Here is a 7,323-nt window from a genome sequence, read left to right as displayed (position 1 = left end):
TAAATGGAGTTAAACCGGATGGCGCATCGATGGCAGCCTTGCCTACAGTCTGTCTGGCATTTACGTATTTTTTTGTTATTTTTAGTGTATTTAAAAAGTTTGTGTTAATATTCTCCAGTTTGTTTTATGTGGGGGGGAGGGGGGGAGGGGGGAGGGGTTGGGGGAAACTTTTTTTCAATCTCTTACCTCGTCGGAGATGTGATTGTTTTCCAGGCTGTATTTCCGGTCACTCTGCGGCCCAACATCGTGGTGCTGGAAGCCTTGCTCGGGACTGAGCCCCACTGCGGGGCATGGACTTATCATCGGAGCTGATTCCTTGCCTGGGATCAACGCTTCAACCGCGGCCTGCGGACTTTAACATCAAGGAGCTCGCAGTCTCGGGAGACCGAGTCTGGAAGCTCCAAAACCGCACGAAGTTCGACAATCCCCGACCCGGGGTAGATCGCCCGGTACCGGGAGCTGACATCCCACTGATGCAGGAGCGTGATCGCCCCGACGAGGAGGCCCTCCGCCGGCTACGGGAGTAAGATAATCCCGTCAAGGTTAGAGGCCCCCGACCAGGGGAGAACAAAGAAGGGAGAGATTGAACTTTTTTTCGCCTTCCATCATAATGAGGAATGTGGAGGAGTCACTATGGTGGATGTTTATGTTAAAATGTATTTTGTGTGTCCTGTTGCTTTTGATTAGTATGACTGTATATTTCTTTTTGGATTCTATATTTCTTTCTCTCTGTATATTCTATTTCTTAGAATAAAGGGGAGGTCATTTAAGACTGAGGTGAGCAAAAACTTTTTCACCCAGAGAGTTGTGAATTTATGGAATTCCCTGCCACAGAGGGCAGTGGAGGCCAAGTCACTGGATGGATTTAAAAGAGAGTTAGATAGAGCTCTAGGGGCTAATGGAGTCAAGGGATATGGGGAGAAGGCAGGCACGGGTTATTGATAGGGGACGATCAGCCATGATCGCAATCAATGGCGGTGCTGACTCGAAGGGTCGAATGGCCTCCTCCTGCACCTATTTTCTATGTTTCTATGTATGGAAAATAAAACTCCTCGTATGTTGCAAAGCATATTTGGCTAATAAAGTATGATTATGATTATAACTATGACTATGGTTAATGGTGAGGTTGCTAGTTTGTGTGATGGACTGGGCTGCACTCACAACTTGCGGTCTTTGTAGAGCAATTGACATACCGAGATGTGAAGCATGCGGCAAAATGTGAATGGTCATGTCTGGTGCCCAACCTGATCCATATAATTGCTTGTACTCTGTACATGACACCATCTTTGATTAACAAAATTCTATCAACCAAAAATTAAAAACAAACAAGTGACCTAACAGTAATCGCACAGAATGAACCGGTTCATTTCAAGTTGGCAGACTTTGACTTGTGACTATTTAGCAATTCAGTGTAAGGAACTAAATGTAGACAAAAATGCTGGAGAAACTCAGCGGGTGCAGCAGCATCTATGGAGTGAAGGAAATAGGCAACGTTTCGGGCAAAAACTCTTCTTCAGACTGAGGGTTTCGGCCCCAAACATTGCCTATTTCCTTCACTCCATGGATGCTGCAGCACCCGCTGAGTTTCTCCAGCATTTTTGTCTACCTTCGATTTTCCAGCATCTGCAGTTCCTTCTTAAACATAAGGAACTAAATGTATTACTTTCAGGCTTGCTGCTGCCATGAAGATGAATATGGTGTAGAATGCAAAAGGGCTTCAAGAACATAAAGGCTAGCTGAGTAAATGGGAACAACATTACAGATAGAACATAGCATGGAAGATACCCCATTCTGTGTGATGGACTGGGCTGTGTCCACAATTCTCTGCAGTTTCTTGCGATCTTTGGCAGAGCATTTTCCATACCAAGCAGTGTTGCATCCAGATAGGCTGAACATGGTCTACTGTGATGACTGATGTACACATTGGGAGAGAAAATAGAAATGCTAAGTATTTTTTTTAAAAGCTGAGAGATTGGGTAATGTTAATTTTCAATGGAACCTTGGTATCTTTGTGCATGTCATTGAAAGCTAATGTGCAGGTGCAGAACACAGGAAGACAAATGGCATGTTTGCATTTATTGCAAGCAAATGATAGTAACAATGTAAAGATGCAATGAAGTGAGACCACACCTGGAGTATTGGATACAATTTTGGTTTCTTTACCTTTAAACTGATAAACTTGCCATAGAGAGAGTGTTGTGATGATTCAGCAGATTTCTGGAATGGCAGGTCTGTCCCACGATGAGAAATCAAATAGACTATTTCTCTGTTCTTTAAACTTTAGGAGGATGAGAGGTGATGATGTTGAAATGCACAAATGTCTTCGTGGTCTCGACAGAATCAATAAGGGAAAGATGCTTCCGCTGCCTGAGGTATATCGAACTTCAGGCCACTCAAAATAAGTTATCGTCCATTTAGTACCAAAATTAATGTTAATTAAATTTTGATAACAATCAGAACAGCCAATCTGTACACAGCTATGTCCAGAAATTAAACATTTATTTTAATTTAATTTGTTTTGATGGACAATTAAACAATGAACATTTGCATTATGTCATTCCACATATTTTCTTGATAATGCCAAATGATCTTTAATGTCAACATGAACAGACAAATCAATTTGTGGGATAACACCACGTCCAAATGCAGTCTCCTATGAGCATTACATTGATGTTGTCGACTGAAACTTGAGTCCATATCTATTGATTCTTTGTTCAAAAGGGAACTGCAGATGCTGGAATATCGAAGGTACACAAAATTGCTGGGGAAACTCAGCGGGTGCAGCAGCATCTATGGAGCGAAGGAAATAGGCGACGTTTCGGGCCGAAACCCTTCTTCAGACTGATGGGGGGTGGGGAAAGAAAGAAGGAAAAAGGGAGGAGGAGGAGGAGCCCGAGGGCGGGCGGATGGGAGGAGACAGCTAGAGGGTTAAGGAAGGGGAGGAGACAGCACGGGCTAGCCAAATTGGGAGAATTCAATGTGCCCGTGCTGTCTCCTCCCCTTCCTTAACCCTCTAGCTGTCTCCTCCCATCCGCCCGCCCTTGGGCTCCTCCTCCTCCTCCCTTTTTCCTTCTTTCTTTCCCCACCCCCCATCAGTCTGAAGAAGGGTTTCGGCCCGAAACGTCGCCTATTTCCTTCGCTCCATAGATGCTGCTGCACCCGCTGAGTTTCCCCAGCAATTTTGTGTACCTTCTATTGATTCTTTGTTGAGATGCAAAATTGGGGCTATCAGATATATTTTAATCCTCCAGTGTAAGTACAGATATGAACAACTAAAATAAACTAGCTACTTTGAATTTTAAATATTATGCACTTGTTTAAAAACTTGTAGGTTTGCCTACCTTCAAGGATGATCACATTTCATAAAGTAATCCCAGTCCTGATGCAGGGTTCTGAACCAAAAAAAATCGACCACCGTTCTGCCTCCACAGATGCTACTTGACCTGCTGAGTTCCTCCAGCACTTTGTTTATTGCTTCAGATTCCAGCACCTGTAACATCTTGTTTTTTTGCAAAGTTATTACAAGGGAACAGGTTCAAGGATCTGAAGAAGGGTCTCGACCTGAAATATCACCTATTCCTTCGCTCCATAGATGCTGCCTCACCCACTGAGTTTCTCCAGCATTTTTGTCTACCTTCGATTTTCCCAGCATCTGTAGTTCTTTCTTAAACAGGTTCAATGATCTGACTAGTAGAACAGAAAAAGCCTCACTCATCTGTTTAGTTACAAATCAGTTTTATTGGCGTGAGAACATGCGCGGGGTCCGTTTAACAACCACAACTCCCTCCCTCTCTCTCTGCCTCTGTCCACGGCGCTGATCGCGACTCAGCCCGTCAGTCAACCCCTCTCGTACATAAACCAACATGAGCCCTAAACTGACTGCATCGATGCTACCTCCTGCACCCGTGCAGAATTCATGGACTTCATCAACTTCACCACCAATTTTTATCCTGCACTCAAATTTACTTGGACCATCTCCGACACCTCCCTCCCCTTTCTTGATCTCACAGTCTCCATCACAGGAAATAGACTATTGACTGGCGTCTATTACAAACCCACTGACTCCCACAACTATCTTGAGTACACTTCTTCCCACCTTGCTTCCTGCAAAGACTCTATCCCCTACTCCCAATTACTCTGTCTACGCTGCATCTGCGCCCAAGATGAGGTGTTCTATACCAGGACATTCGAGATGTCCTCTTTCTTTAGGGAATGGGGGTTCCCCTCTCCCATCATTGATGAGACCCTCACTCATGTCTCTCCGATACCCCATATCTCCGCCCTTGCTCCCCCTCCCCCTCGTCGCAACAGAGACAAGCTAGTGTGAGGTATTACACTTTAGGAGGTTGAATGTAAGGAGAAAGTATACGGTCAATGGCAGATCCTTAACATCATTGATGTGAACGGGGATCGTGAGGCCAAGTCCATTGCACCATAAAAATGGCAATGTAAGAGATTGAGGGGTAAAGAAGATATATGGCTATTGAGTGGTCTATTGCAAACCCACTGACTCCCACAACTATCTCGACTACACTTCTTCCAACCCTGCTTCCTGCAAAGACTCTATCCCCTACTCCCAATTCCTCTGTCTACGCCGCATCTGCGCCCAAGATGAGGTGTTCCATACTAGAACATCCGAGATGTCCTCATTCTTTAGGGATGGAGGTTGCCCTCTCCCATCATAGATGAGGCCCTCACTCATGACTCCTCAGTACCCCGCAGCTCTGCCCTTGCTCCCCCTCTCCCTACTCGCAACAAAGTCCCCCTAGTCCTTACCTTCCACCCCATCAGCCGTCACATACAACACATAATCTTCTGAAATTTCCGCCACCTTAAACGGGATCCCACCACGAGCCACATTTTCCCATCTCCACCCCTTTCCACCTTCCGCAGAGACCGTTCCCTCCGCAACTCCCTGGTAAACTCATCCCTTCCCACCCAAAACACTCCCTCCCCAAGTACCTTCCCCTGCAACTGCAGAAGATGCAACACCTGTCCCCATACCTCCTCCCTCGACAATGTCCAGGGACCTCGACAGTCCTATCAGGTTAGGCAGAGGTTCACTTGTACCTCCACCAACCTCATCTACTGTATCTGTTGTTCAAGATGTGATACTTGGTACATATTTTGAAACGTATGGATTGCAGCCTTGTTCCTAATATCCCATAGCTTCACTGTTTCATCGTTGCTTCCTACACAGACCAACTGTGGTCCCCGTCGGGCTGGATAACATGAATTCACAATGAACGTGTGACCTTTAAGTCTCTTGATTCTTTCGCCCGTTTCACTGTCCCACACTGCTACAGTTTTCTCTGTTGATGTTGGAAAAAGAATGTTGCCATTTTGCGTTATAATGCAATTCCATCACTGCTCCACTGTGACCTTCCAATGTACTGTAGCATAATCATCGTAGTCACCATATATATTCCAAAACAATACAAGTCGATCAAATCCTGCAGATGCCAGTGTTGATCCATTCCAGTGATATTTACAACAATAAACTTCTCCCTCGTGACCCGTTAAAAGCATTAGAGGAGCTGAAGTCTCGAGGTCCTTGGGCCCACCTGCAGCACGGCCTTCTGCAGGCTCCCCCGCATCGATGCAGCAGCTCATTCCAGGGGCGCTTAGCCTGCACCTGCACCATCTTGTTTGCTATTTCCTTTTAACAAACATTTTCTATTTTATTCGTCAGATCCTGCCGACTACGCCAAATGTTACAAGGGAACAGGTTCAAGGATCTAACTAGTAGTAGTAGTAGGCCCCCCTCAGTCTTGACTGACAATGGATGATGCATCCTGGTCGAATGTAAGCCTGGGCGATGTCATATGGAGGACAGGCTGTTGCTCATGCAGCACATCCCCCCTTTCCACATCGCTGATGAAAGGTTCAAAGGTTCAAAGGTTGATTTATTGTCACATACACCTAAATGTAGTGAAATTCCTTTTGCCAATGCAGCACATAAAAAAGAATACAAACATAACAATAATAAATAGCTTTAACATAAAAACATCCCCCCACAATGGTTCCCATTATGGGGGAAGGCACAGAGTCCAGTCCCATCCCCAATGTCCACCCATAGTCGGGCCTATTGTGGCCTCCACAGTTGCCTCTACGGAGGCCCGATGTTCCAGGCCGTCCTCGCCGGGTGATGATGTTCCGGCGTCGGGAGAATCCTCTCAGCGGCATGGGAACCCTGGAACGGCCGCCTCCCTACTCGAGACCGTGGCTTCCGGATCCAAAGGAACAGCATGGCCGTTACAGTTTGGCACCAGCGCCGTTGCAGGAACAGCCAGAGCGAGGTTGTAGACAACGATGAACTACCTTAGGGGCTTCGACTCCGGATTTTCTTGAGGTTTACTCCTGGAGCCTTTTCCGTGACTGGATATGGCCACAAGGCAGTGGAGGTTTTAAATCAGAGTTTTCCCTCTCCTAGATGGACTGCCTTCCCAGGCTGATCAACACCATCTACCCAAGACACATGGGGGCAGGAGCGTCTACCTTCCCGTGCAGGTCTATAGCACCTGCCCACTGCCCAAAGGATCTGACTAGTAAAACAGAAAAAGGCTCACTCATCTGTTTAATTACAAATCTGTTTTATTGCCAAGAGAAAGAACAAAACAATACTTGCTTTGGTTTGCACGGGGTCCAGTTTACAGCAGCACACCTCGCTTTCTGCCTCCGTCCGCGGCGCTGATCATGACTCAACCCTTCCATGAAACGCTTGCGTACATAAACTAACAAAAAAAACGTATGGTTTCCGGGCGCCTGCCTTTATACAGGTAAGAAATCAGCCGTTGAAATAACCGCCAGTAAGTCCTGGCCAATAGCGCTTCTCCCAAATTCAACCAATGGCAGGGGACTGCTTCCGAGCGAGCCCCCCCCAAATACACACAGCGCTGCCGGTTTGGGGACGCAAAGGTTTAAACATAGCGCTATGCCCACAGCGCTATGGGTCACAGACTGTCCGTTGAAATACTAGAAATGCTATATATATTTTGTATATACCTTTCGGCATCCTGCAATGAAGTGAATACTGTCTTATCTGGTCCATCTCGGGTACTGACCTCCCTACCATCGAAGGGATCTATAGAAGCTGCCACAAAAAGGCAGCCATCATCAAGGACCCACACCACTCTGGCCACGTGCTCATTTCACTCCTGCCATCAAGATGGCATAGGAGTTTGATAACCGTGACCTCCAAGCTCAGGAATAGCTTCTTCCCACCAACCTTCAGGCCATTGAACACTACAAACAACTGAACTGCAAACCATCTTGGTTGCACTAAGGACTTTTGTTTTGTTCACACTATATTAGGTTTTTGTT

This window comes from Amblyraja radiata, chromosome 12 (assembly GCF_010909765.2).
Source record: "Amblyraja radiata isolate CabotCenter1 chromosome 12, sAmbRad1.1.pri, whole genome shotgun sequence".
Lineage (NCBI taxonomy): Eukaryota > Metazoa > Chordata > Chondrichthyes > Rajiformes > Rajidae > Amblyraja > Amblyraja radiata.
This window is presented reverse-complemented; position numbering follows the sequence as displayed.